Source organism: Ovis canadensis, chromosome 26 (genome assembly GCF_042477335.2).
Source record: "Ovis canadensis isolate MfBH-ARS-UI-01 breed Bighorn chromosome 26, ARS-UI_OviCan_v2, whole genome shotgun sequence".
NCBI lineage: Eukaryota > Metazoa > Chordata > Mammalia > Artiodactyla > Bovidae > Ovis > Ovis canadensis.
Genome location: NC_091270.1, coordinates 22973879 through 23000123, shown reverse-complemented (window position 1 = coordinate 23000123; position 26245 = coordinate 22973879). Strand labels below are relative to the sequence as shown.

The 26245-nt window shown below is 41.9% G+C and overlaps 1 protein-coding gene across 4 annotated transcripts in view; it reads left to right on the top strand.

Moving 5' to 3' along the window:
- The window catches only part of GPM6A (glycoprotein M6A), a 249754-nt gene that overhangs the window by 35098 nt on the left and 188411 nt on the right, over positions 1-26245 (top strand). Inside the window, exons 1-2 of one of the 4 annotated variants that reach the window (XM_069573106.1) lie at positions 55-208; positions 749-821. The exons of 2 other annotated variants lie outside the window; for them this stretch is intronic. The gene's annotated coding sequence lies outside the window, so the exon portion shown is untranslated. Of the gene's footprint in view, positions 1-54; positions 209-658; positions 822-26245 lie in introns of those variants that run through there. One more of the 4 variants, XM_069573104.1, reaches the window with a different exon arrangement.

Sequence of the window (26245 nt, the reverse complement as noted above, 5' to 3'; positions counted from 1 at the left end):
AGTCCATGCTAAGAGTCGGACATGACTGAGAGAGAGACTTCACTTTCACTTTTCACTTTCATGCGTTCGAGAAGGAATTGGCAACCAGCTCCAGTGTTCTTGCCTGGAGAATCCCAGGGACAGGGGAGCCTGGTGGGCTGCCGTCTGTGGGGTTGCACAGAGTTGGACATGACTGACGCGACTTAGCAGAGCTCTGTTAGACCCCTAGGTAATCTAATTTTATTTATTCTTTTCTACTGATATAGTTAGTTTTCTGAGTTTGAATGGACAAGAGATCTGTGAAAATACCACAGTACTGTAGAAAGCAAATATGTTAACTTTGTCAAAATGTGTTGAATCTTTTCCCCTCTGATACTCATTGTAAATGGAATTACTTTTCTTCGTGGTGAACTCTGTATGCTTTTAAGATTTTCCCAGGGGGCTCTGACTTTTTTTTTTTCTTTACAAAATCGTTTGTCATTCAGCAGAGCTTATATATGAACCGATTACCAATAACTGTCTCCTTTCAGTAGTGGATTTTAGAAATTCACTAGAAACGTGGTACGTGAGCTCAAAAAGCTACAAGAACTTTTTCTGTTTGAAAAGTTTCATGGGATATCATCCAAAAAACTGAATGCACAAAATCAGATAATTTTTAAATAAGCTTTTTCAAAACCAGCTGCTCCAGGAATGTACTAAATGTGCGGAATGAGCAGATATGAGGAAGCCTACCAGTTCAACTTTATCTTCTTTGTGCGCTTGAAATCAGCCTGGTGAAGGATTCTGGAAGGACCAGCCCGAGGAGACGCCCTTGTTTCTTTGCCAGTTCCAAGGAGTCTTTGGTAAGCTCAGCTCTTGATAAGAAGAGACGGGGAGTACTAGGTACGACTCAGCCTAGTAGCGCTTGATTATTTATCTTCTTAGATTAAACAACAAGGAAACAGCTTAACTTTTTTTTTTAACACAAAATATGTGCCAGAGATAATTTTAAGATCAGATATGAAATGTATATAACTTGAATTAAAAATATTTCCCCCTTGTTAAAAAGGTTAATTCATTTTTTCATTGTGTGCAGATGGAAATTATAGGAAAGCACTAAAAAACTTTTCACTTCTTGGGATTTCTCCTGAAAATATTTTATGACATTTGAAACTATATGAAACTGTGGATTATCTGTTCATTTTAGGAGGGGCTGTCTTTTTTTTTTTTTTTCTTTTTGGCTGTGCTGCATGGCTTGCAGGGTTTTAGTTCCCCAGCCAGGAGTGAAACCTGGGCCCTCTGTAATGGAAGTGCAGAGGCCTCACCACTGGATCTCCAGGGAATTCCTAGGAGCCAGTTTCTTGATTCCTTAATTGTGCAGAGGAAGTTAACTGCAGGAGAAGAGACAGCAAGTACCCTATCCCCACATATACACATCCCACCAAATGCAGCCTTCTTGCTCGAAAAGAAGTGTCTAGTGTCTCTCAGGGGATTATTGCTTTTTTTCAAGGCTCTTTAGTGGATTTCAATAACTGTCCTTTACTTACTCTAATAGCAATTGGTAACTTATAGTATTGATATTTTTGTTTTACTTGATGTGGCAGAGACCCATAGTATACCTTTGTGGCAAATGTTTCAAGATTCCCGCAAAAGGAAGGAAAGTGAAAGTGTTAGTCGTGTCCGACTCTTTGTGACCCCATGGACTTTAGCTCGCCAGGCTCCTCTGTCCATGGGATTCTCCAGGCAAGAATCCTGCAGTGGCTTGCCATTCCGCTCTCCAGGGGATCTTCCAAACCCAGGGATCGAACCTGGGTCTCCTGCATTCCAGGCAGAGTCTTCACCATCTGAGCAAAAGGAAGGCACAGGTCACAACTTTAAGTCTTTCTTCTAGTTAGCTGTTGCTTCTTTCCTCTGCAGTTAACCCGTGTGAGGGAATTCTGTATTTGAGTCATATTGATGCTTTGTATAAGATTTAGTGGAATAATCAAAATTCCCTAGTTTAAATTTTCTAAAATCAGTCTAGAGAGGTGGAGCAAGAAGAGGTGTATCTGTCTGCTGCCATAACAAGATCCCATAAACTGGGTGGTATTTCGTGCAGTTCAGCAGATTGGAGGTCTGAGGTCAGGGTGCCAGTGTGGTCGATTTCTTGGTGAGGGCCCTGATTGTGATTCACAGATGGCCATCTTCTCCTTGTAGTCTCACATGGCAAAGAGAAGCAGAACATCTCTCTCATGCCTCTTTCATTCCTTTTAAGGGCACTAATCCATTCATGAGGGCTCCACTCCCAGGAGCTAATCAGCTTCCAGAGGCCCCACCTTCCAACACCGTGACACATGGGGAGTTAGGATATTAACAGGAATTTTGGGGACGACACTAACATTCAGTCCATAACATGAGGATTCCATGATCTTGGAGAAAGGATTACAAAGCTCTCTTCTTCATGGGGCTTATTAAACTGCAAGCAATATCCTTAGGCATCCTTGCAACTGCTGCCTCGGAAATGAGGTGTGGTTGGAAAGAGAACAGGTGTCCTATGGCTAGGTGCTATGTTAGCACACAGCGCTGCAGAGAAGGAGTGAAACTTCATTCATTCACTCTCTTTCATATGTTAACTCACCCAACATTCAGTAGTTATTTAAGTGTCTCTTGTGTTTCCAGATATTTATCTAGAACTCTACAATATGATGGAAAGCTGAGACTATAAAGTTTTCTATTTTCTCAACAAAAAGTTGTAAGAAGACAATATAATGTATTTGAAAAAAATACTCAGACCTCAGTCCTAATATGATTGTTCAATTAAAATCTTGTTTGTCTTCGGTTCAGTCATTTGCATTTTTAAATTTTAGCCAAGTGGTCATAATACCTGTTCCCTTGGTCATTCATTTGGAGAAGCAAATGAATTATGAATGTAAAAATCTTTGAAGTGAAAATGTTGGTTGTTTTAATCTTGTCCAATTTTTACAACCCCATGGAGTGTAGCCTGCAGGCCCCTCTGTCCATGGAATTCTCCAGGCAAGAATACTGGAGTGGGTAGCCATTCCCTTCTTTGCAGAATATATATTATTACTTATTATCAAGACTCATTAAAAAATACATTTGAGATTTGCAAGATGCCTGTATGATCTTTCCTCTTGGGGAGGCATCATTATTTTTGAGTTGTTCAGATTTAGGAAACAAGTGAAGGTGTTTTTAAATGACTTTCTTCAGTAGAAGTTCTCCCTCTAGTGGTTGCCGTGGAAATCACACTAGAAGTTTCTAATGGTACAAATGGAAAACAAACTAAGGAGAACAGAAAAAAATAAAAATTACTCTGAATTATTGAGAAGATGTTAGCTATTTTTAAAAGGCTCTCCAGTTGGAGCTTTAACATTTTGTGACAGGCAGTTTTTGAAAATGAGGAAGCTCCTTCTCTGGTATCTCATTGATTTGAATGGAGACAATGGTTGAGACGTCTCTGGTTTGAAAGAAGCAATAGAGAAGGCAGCCCTCTTCACTCAGCAGGTGCACGTGGGACACTGTCAGCTCCAGGTCCTGACATGCTGTGCCTGTCCTGTTCTGCGTCCAGTACAGCAGGGAGCTGCAATCTTGGCTTCCTCGCAGGAAGCTGAACGGAAGTTCTGGGTGAGTAAGCCTATTTGGACTTTCTAACTGGTACTTTTTAAGAAATGATTCCAAAAGGAAAAAAAAACAGATTTTTTTCAATTTGTTGGGAAGATTGATACATTTAAGAATCCAGCCCCTAACATGGCCTAACCAGGTCCCCTGTAGGCTCTCCCTTGCCGGCCGAGCACCGTCCTGTTCTGCTCTTTGCTCCCCAGGGTCCAGACATGCTGTCATCTCATGTCCTCAGATGCTGCACAGTTGGCCTTGCTGTTCCCTATTCTTGGGATGCTCTTCATCACATCACTGGCTCCTATGCCCTGAAACCTCCCCTGCCTCAAGAAGGTCTTCCCTGACCGGCCTAGCAAAGCAGCCTTTTAGCAGTTCATCCCTGTCACGCCACCCAGAGCTCCTGCAGCAGTCTAGTCAGCTTGCCTGTTTCCTGGCTGTATCCCTACCCAGAATGGAAGGGACACGAGGAGGAGATGTATCTGTCTTATTCACGCTTGTATCCCAGGACCGAGGACAGTGCTTCCCATCTGGCAGATGCCTCATCTGGGCTGACGCAATGAACACAAGAACGGAAAATGATACTATCATCAACTCCTTGGTGCCAGTCGCTTAAAGCTTGTTTTGAAACGTTAAATAGTCTTTGGTGCCTTATCTTAGTTGAGACTTTCCACCTTTGAAATCACTTAACTTCCTAATTTACTTCCCATTGAAATACGGGCTGTAAAAGGTTTGTGATTCTATAGGTGCTGTCGCTTCAGTCGTATCCGACTCCTGGGAAGCCCACCTGTATTCCTTATACAGAAGCTCTATTCCAGAATTATGAAATTTAAAGTGAGAGTCACTCAGTTGTGTGGGGAAAATGTTTAGTGAGTTCTTATTGTGCGGAAAGGGACTTGCCAGATGGCTCTAGTGGTAAAGAACCCACTTGCCAATGCAGGAGGCATAAGAGACTCGGGTTCTATCCCTGGGTCGGGAAGATCCCCTGGAGGGGCCATGGCAACCCACTCAGTATTCTTGCCTGGAGAATCCCCATGGACAGAGGAGCCCGGTGGGCTATGGTCCATGGGGTCACAAAGAGGTTGAACATGACTGAAGTGACTTAGCACAGCACCGCACATTGTGCTAAACAGGAACATCATGTCTTTATTTCTGTGTCTTTCATTAAATTCATCCGATTCTAACAGCTTGTTTAGTGATACGTTATTTTTTTTACAGGAAGCTATTTCATAAATTATAGTTGTTTTTCTGAAACTTACGCTATTGCATCTTGCTGCATCTTCCATAAAGAGATAATTACTGTTCACACCCACATTCTTGGCTTCCTCAATCTTTTCTAGCCTCAATAAATTATAAGAAAAAAAAACCACCCAAACCTCTTCTCAAATGGCTTATTTTTTATACCTGTCATCAGTTTTGACTGATGTTCTCTTTTGAAACTGCTTTAAATATTCCTCCTATTTCTGCATGGTTTTGAGACTAAAAAACGTACTCAAAGGCCAGGGATTCCAGGGAGCTGGGAGGTCTGGACCGCGGTCTCCCCCAGACTGCCCTGGGAGCCGCTGAGGCCCGGTGCTTGGCATGGAGCGAGCGGTTGCCTTCTGTTCCTGTTCGTGCCCTACTAATGTGAGCGTGTTGCCACATACACCTGAAAAAAGGGGCGTTGCTATCGATTTATAGCAAAAAGGCTGACACCAAAAACGGAGTTACTAAAATCTTCTGTTCTGTCGCCCTGTTGGCTCAGAAGTTAAAAGCATCTGCCTGCAATGCAGGAGACCTGGGTTCGATCCCTGGATCTGGAAGATCCCCTGGAGAAGGAAATGGCAATCCACTCCAGTATTCTTGCCTGGAGAATCCCATGGACGGAGGAGCCTGGTGGGCTACAGTCCACGGGGTCGCAAAGAGTCAGGCACGACTGAGCGACTTCACTGTCACTTTCACTTTTCTGTTCTGTTGCTGTCTCCATGCAGCCCCGCAGTCACAGGGGCAGTGTGCAGGTGGCTATCAGGGTCCTCCAGGTAATGTGTGCATCAGTTCAGGGAGTGACACGTCTTAATCTATTGACAGCGAATGATAGGAAGTAGAATAAGGTTAATATGCATTTTATAGATAGTTCTGCTTATTACAAAGACTCTAAAAATAAACAGATGAAAAGCAGCTTATCATTGGCTTATTCGGCCTCCCTCTTTCTGCGCTTATGCTTTCCTGCTCTCGTTACCATAGTTACTGGTTTAATCATTATGCACAGACCCATTTCTAATTACAGTAGATGCCAGCACAAAAATTAATTCTTTGCATATCTTAGGCCACAAGCAGCTTGTTTTTTGGCACTTTGTTATACCATATATTCTGAAACAGACATTTGTGCATCATTTTAAAACTATTATTTTCTGCCATCCTTATTGAGATGAAAATAATTCTGTCAAGTGGATTGATGTTAAAACAAGTGATACAAAAGGTTTGGGAGAGATGACAGTTTATTACAAGTGAGAAATTATTTGTGTTATCCTTAAAATGTTAATTCATAGGAATGAATATGTATTCTATTCCCATCAGAAAATATTACTAAAATGATGTTCAACATTTAGAAACCAAAATGATTAAGTTGTTGTGACTAAGCAGTTGAGCCAGCTATCGCTATTTGAGCATTGATATTTTCTTAAAAAAGGGTCAGTTTACATCAAAATTCATTCTAGCTTCTCTTCCACTTACCGGAATTATATCAATCTAGTTAGGACAGATACTAAAAAAGTGTTATAGGCATTTTATTCACTTCCATTATTCTTTGCAGTTCAGTAGCAGTTTTAAAATGTAAATGAATTATTATCATCAGTAGCGATATTAGAATATCATTACTTTATGGACTTTTCTGTTGATAATTTGAAAATAGTATTGGTATTCTTAATTCAAGCGTATTCCCTCTTTTCTGCCTTGAGTAAAATGTTCGACAGACAAAAAGGGCTTTATTTTTCTCACAAAATTACAATATATCTTCTCCTTAAACCTATGGGAAAATGTTTTCTATTAGATGGTTCAAAATAATTTTTAAGTGGGTTGTGATTATGCTCCCAAATGTATTTGAATCGTATATACACTGGTTGATGTGTACATTTTTCTAAAGCAGTAAAAGTATGGGGTTTCATGACTCCTCTGGTTCTAAAGCTGCTGCGTATTTCATAAATGCTAGTCTGACAGGCATGTTCAATTTCACTGATAAAATTGGTCCTAATCACACAAAGTGTATTTCCATCATAGCATAATAAAGAGACGAGTGCACCATCATTGATCTGGCCTTGTTTGGCCGTCGCTTGCTGCTGGTTCCTACCTTGACTAATATGGGATCTTTAAAGCATGTGTGATCTTCCCAGAAATAGCACACGCAGCCTGGAAGCAGGCCCTGTGGTTCCACTCATGCTTATGGGAAAACCCACGACTGCCAAACTATAAATGTTTTTCTGCCTGTTAAGACTGAAGCAGAGAAATATAGACTAAAAACAGGAAAACTTCTCTGCTGCAAAGCCTGGATTCGTTTTCTTCTGTTTAAAATCATCCTACTCCGGTTCTACATCCAGATATGTATCTGCTCATTGGTAGTTCATTACAGAATACATTTTCACTTCCAATTGAATTTTTCTGATTTTTTTCCATTTGGTAGTCTTACACAGTTAATGGACACATATGATGGGTATAATATATGTTATGAACTGAAATAGCTTTAAAATTAGTGCACTGTTTAGTCTTCCAGTTAAACTGGTAGAAGGGCCTCTCGTTAATTGGGGAAGACATATTTATTGGCTTTTTATATGGTATTTTTAACTTGCCTGGCAGCAAATGGAAATCAGTTGGGAAAGCATGATTCTGTTAATTAGCTGAATTGAGTTAAGGGAGACAAAAAGCTCTTAATTTGGATAACAGGTTTTCCATCAGGAAGAATACAGATTATTACATCATTCACAATTCTAAATACTCAGAAATGAAATTGTAGACATAATGAAGATTATTAAACAAGCTTGTCATTTTTTAAAAGGATTATTTGTTATTCCTTTGGACTGCAGCAGCTGAGTGCCATTAGCTATATTTGCTGGAACCATGTTGGGTCTTCTCAGAATTTTTTCTGAATTCAAACCATAATGCGTATGTGAAGTTGCTCAGTCGTGTCCAACTCTTCGTGACCCCATGGACTGTAGCCTACCAGGCTGTTCCGTCCATGGGATTTTCCAGGCAAGAGTACTGGAGTGGGTTGCCATTTCTTTCTCCATAATGCGTATGTGACAGACATAATTTAGACTTCTCTGCAGTTACTGTCAACAACAGGGTTGACTTTTTCAGGTACAGGTATTTTCAAAACAATTTTAATGAGTAAACTTAGAAAATATGCATATTAAATTATTTAATTTTTCAAAAGAAAATGATTTGAGAGTAAACCTGAGGAGTGAAAGGGTGAAACCCAGACTCTATGTTATCCGTTCACTTGAGGTCACTCACATGTATATAAATAATTGGTTAACAATTTTTAAATTAAACTGGTCTATTGAGAGTCACCTTATTGATCAAACTAATTGTTTAATGTCAGCTTGTGATCTCAGTGGCATTTGTCAATTTAAATGCAGTTTTGCGTTGTGAAAATTGGCCTGTTTGTTTGAAGTTTCGGCTTTGTGCTGACTGAAGGCTTTTATTTTTTTAAGGAAAGTTCACTTTGTTGAGATTTTCACTGAAATTGTAAATGCAGCACTTCAAAAACAACTTGTTGAAAAATTCAAGCAAATATTGGATTGGGCAAAAATTTTGTTTTTCCAACCCCCAATATATAAGCTCAAATGTCAGAGTCCCCTTCATAGACCCACAGCATTTCCCTCTCTCCCACCCATTTTGCCCTCTGGTCCAAAGGGAGGCACTGTTATCAACATGGGGCTGAGAGACTACTATTCCTTCTTAAAATGGCAAACAATAAATAAACAATAAAGAAAATAATATCCGCCTTGGAATTTTATGCCTAGTGGTGACCTTTGACCTTGAGATGGGGATTTGAACAATAATTTAATTTTATCATTATTGTTTTTAAAAATATACACAGAGTGTTAGCTAGTTTAGGTGACAATCTAACAAATGGGACCACGCTTTATGGCTAACATAACCATCAGGAAGCAGTTTGTGATACAATTTGTAAATGTTCCTGGAGGCATGCATGATAGCTTGTGTTCCGTGCTCTTTGTCACTCATTCCCCTGCCCCCAAGCAAACAGTGATCTGCTTTGGCCACTGTGGATTAGTTTTGTCTGCAATAGAACGTATAGAACTTATGGAATTTAATATAAATTAAATATGTGTTTATAGCTTTTTGTCTCTGGCTGCTCTCACTCACCGTAGGACTTTTGAAATTCATACATGTCCTTGTAGATATTAAAAGTCCCTTTCTTTTAGATGCTGGATGGTAATTCATTAATTGGATTTAGAGTTTATCCAGTCACCCATTGACAGGCATTGGGTTATTTCTGGTTGGAGGTTGTTATTTTAAAAAAAGTATTAGCTGGGAAGAGCTAAATACCATCACAGTGATGGATAATTTCGGAAAAGGCAATGGCACCCCACTCCAGTACTCTTGCCTGGAAAATCACGACTGAAGTGACTTAGCAGTAGCAGCAGCAGCAATGGATAATTTACCATATTCTGTGCCATGGGTTTGTAAAATCTCATGTGTGGCACCACACAGTTATTTATCAATTGACTTGTCTAGTGGGCTTCCCTAGTGGCTCAGCTGGTAAAGAATCCACAGGCCAATGCAGGAGATACAAGAGACATGGGTTCTATTTCTGAGTCAGAAAGATCCCCTGGATTAGGAAATGGCAAACCACTCCAGTGTTCTTGCCTGGAAAATTCCATGGACAGAAAGGCCTGGAGGGCTACGGTCCATAGGATCACAAAGAGTTGGACGCGACTTAGCACACATGCACACACCCAACTGTTTAATAATACATCATACCAAAATTATATTAAGTGAGAGGAAAAAAGCTGTGTTTGGGAAATTGTTATATTGCCTTCACTGGTATGTGGGAGGAGTGAGTGGAATGCCCATTTTATCTGCAGGAAAAGTGCCAGGATTCGTGATAGAAGTTTTCAAATTATTTGAATAGCTTTTATTCTGAAGAATTCAAAGCAAAGTTCAGCGCTAGAGACTCAAAAGAACCTCACCAAGCAAAAAAAAAAAAAGATTTTTAAAAAATTTAATTCGAAGTTGAGTATAATTGTCTGAATTTAGCTTGTGAGGTACATAAAATGAACTCTGTACTACCTAGAAGGCATTTCAGGAAGATGACTTCATGTTGAAACGTTCTTCAAAAATAACGGAAAATAGGTTTATAAAGTTGTTTTTAAGTTGAGGTTTATGTTTTATTTTTTGTTGTTGATGATGTGAGCTCATCTAAAAACCTGTATAAAAATATTACTTACATGGAGGTAATCTTCATTATGAACTAAACTGCTCTGTTTTTGTTTTGTTTTGAAACTTCTGATGCTGTTTTCAATCAGAGGAACCATTTTTACAGGGTGTTTTTTATTGAGGAGCGCATCGTGGCTCAGTGGAGAATGACTGAGTGTTGCCTCTGTGTCCATGTTCATTCCTCTCTTGAGTGTGAGCGGCTCGTCCTGTAAAATAAAACAGATGCTGGGGTTTGTTTGTGCTGAAATCAGGAAGAGGAAGGGGGTTGAGGTAGAATGACCTGGAGGGTTGCCTTTTCCGTAGGAATACATAGGTTCCTTGCGAACCAAAATAAGACAGAGCTAACTCTTCACTTCCAAACACTGTCCATGGGATTCTCCAGGCAAGAATACTGGAGTGGGTTGCCATGCCCTCCTTCAGGGGTCTTCTCCACCCCAGGTCAAACCTGCGTCTCATGTCTCCTGCTTTGGCACGTGGGTTCTTTACCACGAGCACTACCTGGGAAGCCCCATTAAACTCCCTAGGAACCAAATTAGGTCCACATAGTACTGTTCTTGGGACTCTTGGTGATTTAGTAATTTCCTGGTCTTTCACGGGTTATAGACTATGTAATCAATGGCATAAATCAGGCGGGCACTTTCCTGTAACCAGGGGGCACGTTCCTGTAATCCGGGGGCATGTTCCTGTAATCAGGGGGCACGTTCCTGTAATCCGGGGGCACGTTCCTGTAATCAGGGGGCACGTTCCTGTAATCCGGGGGCACGTTCCTGTAATCAGGGGGCACGTTCCTGTAATCAGGGGGCACTTCCTTCTTACACTGTGTGGTTTGTCGTTGTGCCCCCACACTTGTTGGCTGTGAGTGACTTTTAAACGAGAGGCCGTTTGCTGCACGTGTGCCACGTGCTACTTCCCTGGCTGTGGCAGGAGCGGCGAGTGGAAGGGAGAGGGCTACCCAGCCCATCTTAGCTTATTTGAGTGCAGTTATGAATAGTGACAGTTCATCTGAAAAGAGGAGTGTCAGGGCAAAAACTAGAGTGGCGCCCCCCAGACCAGCCTAAGTAACCTCCAACAAGCTGGGCGCTGTGACCTTTGGCCCTCCTCATGCTTGTCGTCTTGCGGCATCGAGGTGGATGCTTCCCTCGTCGCCGCCGTGGACTCAGCTCAGAAGCAGCAAGGTGAGCAGGGTGGGGAGGGAGACGGGGAGGTGCAGGAAAACAGCCTCCTTGGAAGCTCCCTGCCCCCCAGCAGGCTCTGCTCCTGTGTTCTCTGTGAACGAGGCAGGCTTCTGCTTTCTTCTCCCTGTCCAATGAGGGTTACGTCTCATGGCCAGAACCTGCATGCTTCAGTGCCGTATTCTTCCCACTCCACATTCCCATGGCTCTCTTCCTTTGGAAGTAAAATATTCTTCTAAAGAATGAAGTCCTCACCTTCTTAATATTTCTAGTTGTATGGTATGTATACATTATTCACCCTACCACATGTCAGAAACTATAAAGACTGCCTTTGACAACATGTGTTAAAATTGCCAACATCCGTTGGATCATACAAAAAACAAGAGTTCTAGAAAAACATTTACTTGTGCTTTATTGATTACACCAAAGCCTTTGACTGTGTGGATCACAACAAACTCTGGAAAATTTTTAAAGAGATGGGAATACCAGACCTCCTGAGATGGGAATACCAGGCAGGTCAGGTGGTCTGATATGCAGGTCAAGAAGCAACAGTTAGAACTGGACATGGAACAACAGACTGGTTCCAAATCAGGAAAGGAGTATGTCAAGGCTGTATTTTGTTACACTGCTTATTTAACTTCTGTGTAGAGTGCATCATGAGAAATGCCAGGCTGGATGAAGCACAAACTGGAATCGAGATTGCCAGGAGAAATATCAATAACCTCAGATACGCAGATTACACCACCCTTATGGCAGAAAGTGAAGAAGAACTAAAGAATCTCTTGATGAAAGTGAAACAGGAGAGTGGAAAAGTTGGCTTAAAGCTCAACATTCAAAAAACTAAGATCATGGCATCCGGTCCCATCACTTCATGTCAAATAAATGGGGAAACAATGGAAACGGTGACAGACCTTATTTTTTTTTGGCTTCAGAATCAGTGCAGATGGTGAGGGCAGCATGAAATTAAAAGACGCTTACTCCTTGGAAGGAAAGTTAATGACCAACCTCAGTTCAGTTCAGTTCAGTCGCTCAGTCATGTCTGACTCTTTGTGACCCCATGAATCGCTGCACGCCAGGCCTCCCTGTCCATCACCATCTCCCGGAGTTCACTCACACTCATGTCCATCGAGTCCGTGATGCCATCCAGCCATCTCATCCTCTATTGTCCCCTTCTCCTCCTGCCCCCAATCCCTCCCAGCATCAGAGACTTTTCCAATGAGTCAACTCTTCTCATGAGGTGGCCAAAGTACTGGAGTTTCAGCTTCAGCATCATTCCTTCCAAAGAAATCCCAGGGTTGATCTCCTTCAGAATGGACTGGTTGGATCTCCTTGCAGTCCAAGGGACTCTCAAGAGTCTTCTCCAACACCACAGTTCAAAAGCATCAATTGTTTGGCACTCAGCCTTCTTCACAGTCCAACTCTCACATCCATACATGACCACAGGGAAAACCATAGCCTTGACTAGACGGACCTTAGTCGGCAAAGTAATGTCTCTGCTTTTCAATATGCTATCTAGGTTGGTCATAACTTTTCTTCCAAGGAGTAAGCGTCTTTTAATTTCATGGCTGCAGTCACCATCTGCACTGATTTTGGAGCCCCCCAAAATAAAGTCTGACACTGTTTCCACTGTTTCCCCACCTATTTCTAGATAGCATATTAAAAAGCAGAGATGTTACTTTGCCAACAAAAGTCTGTCTAGTCAAAGCTGTGGTTTTTCCTGTAGTCATGAATGGATGTGAGAGTTGAACTATAAAGAAAGCTGAGCACCAAAGGATTGCTGCTTTAGAAGTGTGGTGTTGGAGAAGACTCTTGAGAGTCCCTTGGACTGCAAGGAGATCCAGCCAGTCCATCCTGAAGGAGATCAGTCCTGAATATTCATTGGAAGGACTGATGCTGAAACTGAAACTCCAATGTTTTGGCCACCTGATGAGAACTGCTGCTGCTGCTGCTTCTGCTAAGTCGCTTCAGTCGTGTCCAACTCTGTGCGACCCCTTGGGATTCTCCAGGCAAGAACACTGGAGTGGGTTGTCATTTCCTTCTCCAGTGCATGAAAGTGAAAAGTAAAAGTGAAGTCACGATGAGAGCTGACTCATTGGAAAAGACCCCGATGCTGCGAAAGATTGCAAACAGGAGGAGAAGGGGACCACAGAGGATGAGATGGTTGGATGGCATAACCAACTTGATGGACATGAGTTTGAGCAGGCTCTGGGAGTTGGTGAAGGACAGGGAAGCCTGGAATGCTGCAGTCCATGGGGTGGCAAAGAGTCAGACACAACTGAGCGACTGAACTGAACTGGTAAAGACTGCCTTTGACAGCATGTGTTAAATCTGCTTAACTTAGGCACTGCTAGAGATTCAGCCCTTGTTTCTGGGAGAAAGGTGTTTAAAAATCGGTGGTGGTATGGATATAGACAGAGTGTCTGGTGCTATTATTGTAGTATCCTAGATAAATAACGTGTACACTGCATTATAATTCAGTGAACTTAGGGTTTCTTATGGTTGCTGGTGGGGGAAAGGATGGGGAAAGGGGGTAATTAGGGAGTTTGGGATGGACATGTACACACTGCTGTATTTTAAATGGATAACTACCAAGGAATACTGAATAACACATAGAACTCTGCTCAGTGTTATGTGGCAGCCTGGTATATGTGTATGGCTGAGTGTCTTTGCTCTTCACTTGAAACCGTCACCACCTTGTTCATTGGCTATACCCCTGTACAAAATAACAAGTTTTTTAAAAAGCAATATCAAGATAAAGATGAACTTAGAAGTACATGGATTAAATTATAGGACAACAGTATTTTGGTGGACAATAATGTGTTTTTCATGTTACTGTTAAGTCACTAAGTTGTGTCTGACTGATTGTGACCCCATGGACTATAGTCCATGTCGTCCAATATCTCCTGGAGTAGGCTGCTCTGGTCCTCCAGTAACTCCTGGAGGTTGCTCAGATTCATGTCCATTGAATTGATGATGCTATCTAATCATCTCATGTATGGTTTTCATATATAATTGCTAATTCAGTATCCCTTTCCACTGAGAAAAATGAATAAAATAAGAATGAGAGAAAATGAAAAGGGATGGTCTTAATCAATTAGATTTTATGTTAGGCTGACTTAAAATTACTAATAATTAGGGATTTTGCTCAAGGGTTTATAAAAATTTTATCATGTAAATATTACTGGTATGATAAATGCCAAGAAGTAAATGCAAAATCCCACTGCAAAAACAGCACAAAAGAAGGAGATTAAGAAACCTAGTATAGTAAACAGGATGATAGATCATGATTGTATTCAGATGTGTTCTGTAGCAGAAAATCTGTCCCATTCTATTCCTCCATAAAAAACTGGGTTTCCAGAAGGTGTTAAACTCACTGTGTGCTTGCTAAGTTGCTTCAGTTGTGTCCAACTCTTTGTGACCCCTGTGGACTGTCGCCCACCAGGCTCTTCTGTCCATGGGATTCTCCAGGCAAGAATACTGGAGTGGGTTGCCATGCCCTCCTTCAGGGGTCTTCTCCACCCAGGGTCAAACCCGCGTCTCATGTCTCCTGCTTTGGCACATGGGTTCTTTACCACGAGCACTACCTGGGAAGCCCCATTAAACTCCCTAGGAACCCCAAATTAGGTCCACATAGTACCGTTCTTGGGACTTCCTTGGTAATTTAGTTATTTCCTGGTCTTTCACGAGTTACAGACTATTCAGTCATCTTTGTATCCTATTGTTTGCATCGGGAACAATGGTCCTTGACTTTCTGGCGGGGCAGGGCATGAACTCCCTTGGAGAATCTGGTTAAAACATTAAAGTTCTCCTGTTCACATACAAATGAAATTCTGTTTTCCACGTTAGACAGTTCACAGGCTTTGGAAGGCATCCATGAGCCCACAGATTGGAGATTAAAATCCGTTACATTGCCTGACTCGTTATCCACATGAATTTATAACCTATTTGGGCATTCCTCCTTTTTTTTTTTTTTAAGGAAAGAAATTAGTCATGGCTGTCTATTGTAAGTGCTCTTTTTAGAGGATGGTTTTAATTTAACTATGTTTATGGTATAAAGTTAGCTTAGTCTGAATGGAATCTGTGCCTGCATATTCTGGATGATTTGCAGTTTGTGTTTAATCTTAAATTTTTTTCTAATATGTAGTTTTGCTATCTCATGGCATTTGCAGAGTACTTTTATCTTTTACAACTCTTGCTTTAGCAATATTGCAGAATTATTTTCACATCAATCAACTAGTGTGTCTCAACTGAGAAATAGATACTTACCTCAGGATTACCAATATATATATGTAACATGGGTGTTTCTTCAGAAACCATTGCAGGATTATCTCTCCCCCCCGGGGCCAACTTTAAAGATTTTTCTTCTTGATTCTGGTTCCCCCCCCACCATCCCCATAGGGCTTCTTCCACACATAACTCAACAACTACTACTTCCAGCACCTAAGCAACACCTTTGCTTTCTTACAAACTGACAGATGCCCAGTTTACATCCTTATAGTTTGTCCAGTGTTTTTGGAGAAAATTCAGAACTTGTGCATGTGGTTATTATCATCAAGTTTGTCTGAAAACACCCTTCATCATAAAGTTTCTTTTTTTCTCTCATTCTTCTTTTTTTTCATTTTCTGTTGTCAGGATTTTAAATTCTGTGTGCAAATTATGCCCCCATGAAACTCTTCATATTGAAAATATAATATATTAGAAAAAGAATTATTATAATTTACTTTATCTGGTGGGATTTATTACTAAGGCATTTTTTTTTCCTGTGAAGTTTAAGATGAGATAGTTGCTTTGAGTTTCATAAAATAAGGAACTGAGGGGAAAAAAGGATCCAATTTTAAAAAATTTCAATAATAGTACATAGCTCCTCACAAATTACCCACTCGTGAGGCTGCTTTGTTGTCTGTGTAGAGTTCTTTGAAAACTTTCCTCTTCTTGGGTTGAGACTTCTTGAACCATTTCCTATTATTTTTCCCTTGATTATTTTTTTCCTGTTTTTTATATCAACCCATTTCTCCCACATATTAGAGTTCTTAACTCTAATATTACTAGGTATAAAGTCTAATGCAATATTAACTCTAATATAATATTAAAAACTCAGAGTTTTTAACCTGTTTGTCCTGAAGTATATTATGGTTCTCCTTCCCCAACTCCTGCATTTTATAAATTTTGCATCAAGGAGATTGAATGAAAAAGAATAATCTGTTCAGCAGACTTTTAATAGCTGCCCACATTATTATGATTTCATATAGGAAGGATAAAATCTTATCAGCCTATTTCGGATTTCCCTGTTCTCGTTAGGATTATATGCATTTGCTATCTTAAGCACCAATGTTTCATTGTTTTGCTTATTTATTGGTAATATTTCAATTTTTGCAACATACAGTCAACAGCAGCCTCCAAAGGGTCCTGCAGTACAGGTAAGGGCAGTGCTAAGCGGGGGAGGTGTGACTCATTTAGGGGGTTAAAATGAGAGCATCTTGAATGTTAGGACCCCTAGACAAACGTGATCTCTCGAGGACAGACCATAAGAAGCTGCTTGTGATCCATTCACTAGGTTTCGTTGGAAGATGACTTTCTCCACCCCCTGTCCAAGGCAAGGTAAACAGTCAGGTGACCCTGTCTCATTTCCTTGCTAAGTGGATTCCTGTAGACAAGTGATAGTTTCCCAGAGAAACAGACATTATCTCTTTAGCAGGAATGCCTTTAGCAGGATGTCCTTGGCTAAAGATTGCTTATAGGAAGTAAACCTTGTGTGTATGGATTTATTAGGCAGGAAAAAGTCTATCAACCACAGAACGCTTTGGGGTATAAAATGAAGATGTTTCAGTTTAGTTCAGTTCAGTCGCCCAGTCGTGTCCGATTCTTTTCGACCCCATGAACCGCAGCACACCAGGCCTCCCTGTCCATCACCAACTCCCAGAGTCCACCCAAACTCGTGTCCATTGAGTTGAGCCATCCAACCATTACATACTCTGTCGTCCCCTTCTCCTCCTGCCCTCAGTCTTCCCCAGCATCAGGGTCTTTTCCAATGAGTCAGGTCTTCACATCAGGTGGCCAAAGTATTGGAGTTTCAGCTGCAACAAGAGTCCTTCCAATGAACAGCCAGGACTGATCTCCTTTAGGATGGACTGGTTGGATCTCCTTGCAGTCCAAGGGACTCTCAAGAGTCTTCTCCAACACCACAGTTCAAAAGCATCAATTCTTCTGTGCTCAGATTTCTTTATAGTCCAACACTCACATCCATACATGACCACTGGAAAAACCATAGCCTTGACTAGATGGACCTTTGTTGGCAAAGTAATGTCTCTGCTTTTGACTATGCTGTCTAGGTTGGCCATAACTTTCCTTCCAAGGAGTAAGCGTCTTTTAATTTCATGGCTGCAGTCACCATCTGCAGTGATTTTGGAGCCCCCAAAAATAAAGTCAGACACTGTTTCCTCTTTCCCCATCTATTTGCCATGAAGTGATGGGATCAGATGCCATGACCTTAGTTTTCTAAATGTTGAGTTTTAAGCCAGCTTTTTCACTCTACTCTTTCGGTTTCATCAAGAGGCTTTTTAGTTCTTCTTCACTATCTGCCATAAGTGTGGTGTCATCTGCATATCTGAGGTTATTGATATTTCTCCTGGCAATCTTGATTCCAGCTTGTGCTTCTTCCAGCCCAGGGTTTCTCATGGTGTACTCTGCATATAACTTCAATAAGCAGGGTGACAATATACAGCCTTGACGTCCTCCTTTTCCTATTTGGAACCAGTCTGTTGTTCCATGTCCAGTTCTAACTGCTGCTTCCTGACCTGCATATAGGTTTCTCAAGAGGCAGGTCAGGTGGTCTGGTATTCCCATCTCTTTCAGAATTTTCCACAGTTTTTTGTGATCCACACAGTCAAAGGCTTTGGCATAGTCAATAAAAGAGAAATAAATGTTTTTCTGGAACTCTCTTGCTTTTTCGGTGATCCAGCAGATGTTGGCAATTTGATCTGTGGTTCCTCTGCCTTTTCTAAAACCAGCTTGAACATCTAGACGTTCACAGTTCACGTGTTGCTGAAGCCTGGCTTGGAGAATTTTGAGCATTACTTTACTAGCATGTGAGATGAGTACAATTGTGCAGTACTTTGAACACTCTTTGGCATTGCCTTTCTTTGGGGTTGGAATGAAAACTGACCTTTTCCAGTCCTGTGGCCACTGCTGAGTTTTCCAAATTTGTTGGCATATTGAGTGCAGCACTTTCATAGCATCATCTTTTAGGATCTGAAATAGCTCAACTGGAATTCCATCACCTCCACTAGCTTTGTTTGTAGTGATGCTTTCTAAGGCCCACTTGACTTCACATTCCGGGATGTCTGGCTCTAGGTGAGTGATCACACCATCGTGATTATCTGGGTCATGAAGATCTTTTTTGTACAGTTCTTCTGTGTATTCTTGCCACCTCTTAATATCTTCTGCTTCTGTTAGGCCCATACCATTTCTGTCCTTTATCGAGCCCATCTTTGCATGAAATTTTCCCTTGGTATCTGTGATTTTCTTGAAGAGATCTCTAGTCTTTCCCATTCTGTTGTTTTCCTCTATTTCTTTGCATTGATCGCTGAGGAAGGCTTTCTTATCTTGTCTTGCTACTCTTTGGAACTCTGCATTCAGATGCTTGTATCTTTCCTTTTCTCCTTTGCGTTTCGCTTCTCTTCTTTTCACAGCTATTTGTAAGGCCTCCTCAGACAGCCATTTTGCTTTTTTGCATTTCTTTTCCATGGGGATGGTCTTGATCCCTGTCTCCTGTACAATGTTATGAACCTCTGTCCATAGTTCATCAGGCACTCTATCTATCAGATCCAGTCCCTTAAATCTATTTCTCACTTCCACGGTATAAGCATAAGGGATTTGATTTAGGTCATACCTGAATAGTCTAGTGGTTTTCCCTACTTTCTTCAATTTAAGTCTGAATTTGGTAATAAGGAGTTCATGATCTGAGCCACAGTCAGCTCCTGGTCTTGTTTTTGTTGACTGTATGGAGCTTCTCCATCTTTGGCTGCAAAGAATATAATCAGTCTGATTTCGGTGTTGACCATGTGGTGATGTCCATGTGTAGAGTCTTCTCTTGTGTTGTTGGAAGAGGGTGTTTGCTATGACCAGTGCATTTTCTTGGCAAAACTGTATTAGTCTTTGCCCTGCTCCATTCCGCATTCCAAGGCCAAATTTGCCTGTTACTCCAGGTGTTTATTGACTTCCTACTTTTGCATTCCAGTCCCCTGTAATGAAAAGGACATCTTTTTTTGGTGTTAGTTCTACAAGGTCTTGTAGGTCTTCATAGAACCGTTCAACTTCAGCTTCTTCAGCGTTACTGGTTGGGGCATAGACTTGAATTACCGTGATATTGAATGGTTTGCCTTGGAGACTAACAGAGATCATTCTGTCATTTTTGAGATTGCATCCGAGTACTGCATTTCGGACTCTTTTGTTGACCATGATGGCTACTCCATTTCTTCTAAGGGCTTCCTGCCTGCAGTAGTAGATATAATGGTCATCTGAGTTAAGTTCACCCATTCCAGTCCATTTTAGTTCGTTGATTCCTACAATGTCGACGTTCACCCTTGCCATCTCCTGTTTGACCACTTCTAATTTGCCTTGATTCATGGACCTGACATTCCAGGTTCCTATGCAATATTGCTCTTTACAGCATTGGACCTTGCTTCTATCACCAGTCACATCCACAACTGGGTATTGTTTTTGCTTTGGCTCCATCCCTTCATTCTTTCTGGAGTTATTTCTCCACTGATCTCCAGTAGTCATATTGGGCACCTACTGACCTGAGGAGTTCGTCTTTCAGTATCCTATCATATTGCCTTTTCATACTGTTCATGGGGTTCTCAAGGCAAGAATACTGAAGTGGTTTGCCATTCCCTTCCTCAGTGGACCACATTCTGTCAGCCCTCTCCACCATGCCTCCCCGTCTTGGGTAACCCCACAGGGCATGGCTTAGTTTCATTGAGTTAGACAAGGCTGTGGTCCTAGTGTAACCAGATTGGCTAGTTTTCTGTGAGTATGGCTTCAGTGTGTCTGCCCTCTGATGCCCTCTTGCAACACCTACTGTCTTCCTTGGGTTTCTCTTATCCTGGGTGTGGGGGTATGTCTTCACGGCTTCTCCAGCAAAGTGCAGCCGCCACTCCTGACCTCGGGCGTGGGGTGGCTCCTCTGGGCCACGCTTGTGCACCGTCGCAGCTGCTCGTGCTTGTGCAGAGCTTAAAAATTCCTTTCGATGTGTGTAATAGCCTGTAATAATTTGTAGTAGTGTGTAATGTGCTTAATAGCCTCTCCTGCACTCAACCTATTATTCTGGCCAGAGGAGCTTTGTCCAGAGCAGCCACGTCCAGAGCAGGAAGGCGAGCTTAGAAATGAGTTCTCAACCAGAGACGTAGTAACACTAAGAGGGAAAAAGGAAGGCACTTTGCCCAGCTGTAAATCAGGTTCAAAGCTTTTATTATTACGTGGGCTTCCCTGGTGGCTCAGCTGTTAAAGAATCCACCCACAATGCGGGAGATGTGTGTTCGATCCCTGGGTTGGGAAGATCCGTGGAGAAGGGAACAACTTCCCCACTCCACTATTTTGAGTTGCAAAGAGTTGGACATGACTGAACGAGTTTCACTTGGACTTCCCTGGTAGCTCAGCTGGTAAAGAATCCGCCTGCAATTCAGGAGACCCCAGTTTGATTCCTGGGGTGGGAAGATCCCCTGGAGAAGGGATAGGCTACTCTCTCCAGCATTTTTGGGCTTCCCTGGTGGCTCAACTGGTATAGAATCCGTGGGCAATGCAGCAGACCTGGGTTTGATGCCTGGGTTGGGAAGATCCCCTGGAGAAGGGAAAGGGTGCCCACTCCTGCATTCTGGCCTGGAAAATTCCATGAACTGTATAATCCATGGGGTTGCAAAGAGTCAAACACCACTGAGCGACTTTCCCTTTCAGGTTTCATCATTTCAATTCTTAAAATTGGACTGTTTTACAACTTAAAGAAATTGTGGAATTTTTATGGTGTTCAGAATAACCAGAGAAGACAAGAAAAAAAAAACGCAAATTTTCATCAAAAGGAAGGGGGAGCCAGAAGCAATTTGGGATCAACCTTGTGGCTTATGAAGGTTGATAATTCAATATTTAGGAACCATATGAGCCTGTGGGTAAAGCACCAGTAGCTTGAAATTGGCCAGAATGGGAGTGTTTACAACACAGAAATTGGTAAATGGGACAAATCAGGGCTTCCCCCTCTAGAAAGGTGATTTTCTAGCACATCATTGGATCTTAAGAAGCCACACTGACCTTCGAAAGTGCAGTAGGAGGCAAAATACACATGCTTTTCATTATAGCCTGTGAGTTATTCATGTTCAGTGTAATATAATGTAATGACTTATTCATGTTTAATATACTTGATTCCTTTTCCTCTGATTCATAAACATCTTGTTGTCATTTTCTCTCTTCCCTAAACAGACTGTATGGCTGTTTCTCATTAACTGTGTTGTTTAACCTGTGTTATTCAAGTCATGTTTATCTCTGTCTGGTCATCCTAGCCAAATCCCATCAATTTCTAAGATTCACTGCAAACTCTGCAGTGTCCACAGTTTCTTAAATCTTTCCCAGGTGACTTCATTTGGTATCGAATTTCTCTTTATCGTTCTTCCTTTTGTATTTGTGTTTTATTGGAAAAATACGTAATGTAATATGCTGCATGGCTTTTCAATTTGTGTCCTTCCTGTTTTTTCTTCCCTCACCTCTACTGTATGGTAGTGGAAAGTAGAAATCATGGTTTTTTAAAATTCCTGCACCATATCAATTCCATGTTCATGCTGCTGCTGCTAAGTCACTTCAGTTGTGTCCAACGCTGTGCAACCCCACAGATGGCAGCCCACCAGGCTCGCCCGTCCCTGGGATTCTCCAGGTAAGAATACTGGAGTGGGTTGCCATTTCCTTCTCCAATGCATGAAAGTGAAAAGTGAAAGTGAAATCTCTGTCGTGTCCGAGTCTTCGAGACCCCATGGACTGTAGCCTACTAGGCTCCTCCGTCCATGGGATTTTCCAGGCAAGAGCACTGGAGTGGGTTGCCTTTGCCTTCTCCTCCATGTTCATAGCATTATGTAAACTTATTTTACGATAAACATATTAATAAAAATCCATTCATGAATGGATGTATTAAAATACTCTACATTTAGTTGCTTTCACTGTGGTCTTATGGTAGATGGAGGATATTGGATATTTCACCAGCAGATGGCTGTTAGCTGTATATAAAAGGAGGACCATTATAATAAAAAAATTTGTAACTGTGTTCCCTTCCATATCAGGTCAGACAGTGGATTTCCCCTCTGAGCATCTGCTTTCCTTGTCTTTGAGCTAAATTTAACAATATCTACCTTCCTGGGTTGTGGGGATGATCACATTAGATAAAGCATGTGAGCTCCTTAGATTGATGTTGTATAATTAGGTCTTCACCCTACCATACAGGTGGGCCCCTCAAGTAAATTATACCTCTGGTAATAATTTAATAAAAGGCAAGGAGAAGCAAAGGGGATTTAGTCAGGATTGAGACTGGGAAGAAGCAGAAAGGAAATTAGAGGATTGTTATGGGAATGTTAGTCCGTCCTTTAGGCATATGTGTATCACACTCAGAGGTAGGGGAGTAGCATCTTAGTCTGTTTGTGCTGCTACAACAAAACACCTTAGACTTGGTGCCCTGGAAAAAAACACATTTATTCCCCACAGCTCTGGAGGTGGGCGTATTGAGAATCAACGTGCTGGGTGTCTGGTGAGGGCCCACTTCTCCACTGGCAGCCTTCCTCTCCCTGCATCCTCACGGGTGAAGGGGCAGCGGCGCTCTGGATCTCTTTGATAAGGACACAAATCCCATTCAGGAGGGCCCCACCCTCCTGGCCTAGTCACCCACCAACGGCCTCTGCTTGTGATGCCATCGCACTGGGAGCTAGGACTTCAACATACAGATTCTGGAGGGACACAGAATTCACAGCCAAGTGGTATTAGATGAGGAGGACCAGGTAAGAGGCAGCAGGTGTTCTGTAAGGCAGACCGGGAAGAGGTGGAGTGATGTCCCGGAACTTACACAGTGAGCTGGAGTGGGCGGGAGCCACATCCGCTCTTAAGCTCCCACTGAGCTCGTCAGCTGTGATGCCTGAGAAGCACAGTATGTCCAGGATGATTGAGGAGAAGTGCTGGCCATTCAACTGAAATCACAAGTCATCTGCCTTTGTGGCGGGTGGTGTTTCTGCTCTGACTCTATAGGAGCTCTTATAGATTGGCAGATACTGGGAGACAATATATGCTGTTAGTGATACTATAAATGCCCTTCACTTGATCTACTTCAACGGTTGAAAATGTTCCTAAACATCTGTAGCTAAGATTTCCCAGCTTAATTTGGTTCTCATCAGAGTAAATTTCCATCCAAGTCAACAGCAGCATCATTGCCTATAGCTCTGGGAAGGAGAAGACGTGTTGGATGGTCTCCCTAAGTCAGCAGCATCAAAGTGAACTCATGAAAATTACAAGGACATGAAATAAGGAAAGGTAAAGCTGGATTTCAAAGGAGTCTGAGTTGAGAGCTGTCACGGAGGTGGTGAAACTCAGAACTGTGAGCTTCGAAGCTATGCAAGGAACAGAGCTATGTTCTGAACAGCACCATGGTTACAGTCTATAAAAATAATGAGACGAGAAAAGAAAAAATAAGAGCGCTGGAGTTTGAAGATTTTTTTTATAAGATTGATTTCTATCTTTAATCAAATGAATAGATCCTGTGATTTGCAGGATTGTTTCTAAACAATCTCATTTGTCTGTAAAGCAAATAATAAATTTCTGTTTAAATGCTCATCACTAAATAGTCAAGAATACTTGTGCTCTCTGTCCTTTCTCCAGACAGCACACGTGTTATGTTTAACAAATCCGTGTGAATTAGCAAGTCTTCCTTTATACTGACTGCTGATCTACACTCAAAACCCAGTGATGACTTTTTATCTTTCACCCGCTACTGCTTAGCCATTATCACTGATGCAGGGAGGGAGTTGCTTGAATTCCAATACTTCTTGCATCCAGCTGTGGCCCTTGATTCTCTCATTGAATCGAATGGTGTTAAACACAATAAGGGAGATGACTTAATGGGTCTTCGATGTTTACTGTTATTGAAGCTGTTCTGCGATTTTCATTACCCAAAGAAGTCCCTGCTGAAACGTTACTCCTTCCACTTTCCAAATGCTTCTTGTAAGCAAAGAGGCAAGGAAATGCGGCCCAAACCAGCTGTGTCAGGCTAATTTAGAGAGAAATGAAGTGCTCATACTCTGTGACGCTCCACTGAAATGCTCTTCTTTTCTTAATGATGAAAGGACAAAAGGGCATTGCAGTTTCACGATGTAATGCATGCCTGCTAGTTGACATTTTTCTCACATTAGCATTCTTATGTAACATAAAGACCAGTTCTTTTAGAATGTGGTTCCTTAATGTGAGAGGATATATACTGAAGGAGATTAAAGTACAACACCTCCAAATATGCCACTTTGGCAGAAGGATTATATTTAGCTGAAGGCAAGTGAGAAGCAACAGACAGAAAAGTTCTCTACCCTTACCATTTGCCTAACAGCAGGGCGTCCATTTCCCTGTGTGTGAACCCAAACCCTCTGTCTCTTGCACCAGGGAGGGTGGAGTCAGGTTAGCTCTGTGACTGCAAGGAGAGGAATTTGCATAACAAACCTTAGTCAATAACCCTTGTCTGTTATTCAGTTCAGTTCAGTTGCTCAGGCTCAGACTTGTCTGACTCTTTGCTACCCCATAAATTGCAGTACACTAGGCCTCCCTGTCCATCCACAGTACCGGAGTCCATCCAAACTCATGTCCATCGAGTCGGTGATGCCATCCAGCCATCTCATCCTCTGTCGTCCTCTTCTCCTCCTGCCCCCAATCCCTCCCAGCATCAGAGTCTTTTCCAATGAGTCAGGTCTTCGCATCAGGTGGCCAAAGTATTGGAGTTTCAGCTTTAGCATCAGTCCTTCCAAAGAACACCCAGGATTGATCTCCTTTAGGATGGACTGGTTGGATCTCCTTGCAGTCCAAGAGACTCTCAAGAGTCTTCTCCAATACCAACAGTTCAAAAGCATCAATTCTTCAACACTCAGCCTTCTTCACAGTCCAACTCTCACATCCATACATGACCATAGGAAAAACCATAGCCTTGACTAGATGGACCTTTGTTGGCAAAGTAATATCTCTGCTTTTGAATATGCTATCTAGGTTGGTCATAACTTTCCTTCCAAGGAGTAAGCGTCTTTTAATTTCACGGCTGCAGTCACCATCTGCAGTGATTTTGGAGCCAAAGAAAATAAAGTCTGACACTGTTTCCACTGTTTCCCCATCTATTTGCCATAGAGTGATGGGACCAGATGCCATGATCTTCGTTTTCTGAATGTTCAGCTTTAAGGCAACTTTTTCACTCTCCTCTTTCACTTTCATCAAGAAACTCCTTAGTTCCTCTTCACTTTCTGCCATAAGTGTGGTGTCATCTGCATATCTGAGGTTATTGTTATTTCTCCTGGCAATCTTGATTCCAGCTTGTGCTTCTTCCAGCCCAGGGTTTCTCATGATGTACTCTGCATAGAAGTTAAATAAGCAGGGTGACAATATACAGCCTTGACGTACTCCTTTTCCTATTTGGAACCAGTCTGTTGTTTCATGTCCAGTTCTAACTGCTGCTTCCTGACCTGCATATAGGTTTCTCAAGAGGCAGGTCAGATGGTCTGGTATTCCCATCTCTTTCAGAATTTTCCACAGTTTATTGTGATCCACACAGTCAAAGGCTTTGGCATAGTCAATAAAGCAGAAATAGATGTTTTTCTGGAACTCTCTTACTTTTTTGATGATCCAGCAGATGTTGGCAATTTGATCTGTGGTTCCTCTGCCTTTTCTAAAACCAGCTTGAACATCTGGAAGTTCACAGTTCACGTATTGCTGAAGCCTGGCTTGGAGAATTTTGAGCATTACTTTACTAGCGTGTGAGATGAGTGCAATTGTGCGGTAGTTTGAGCATTCTTTGGCATTGCCTTTCT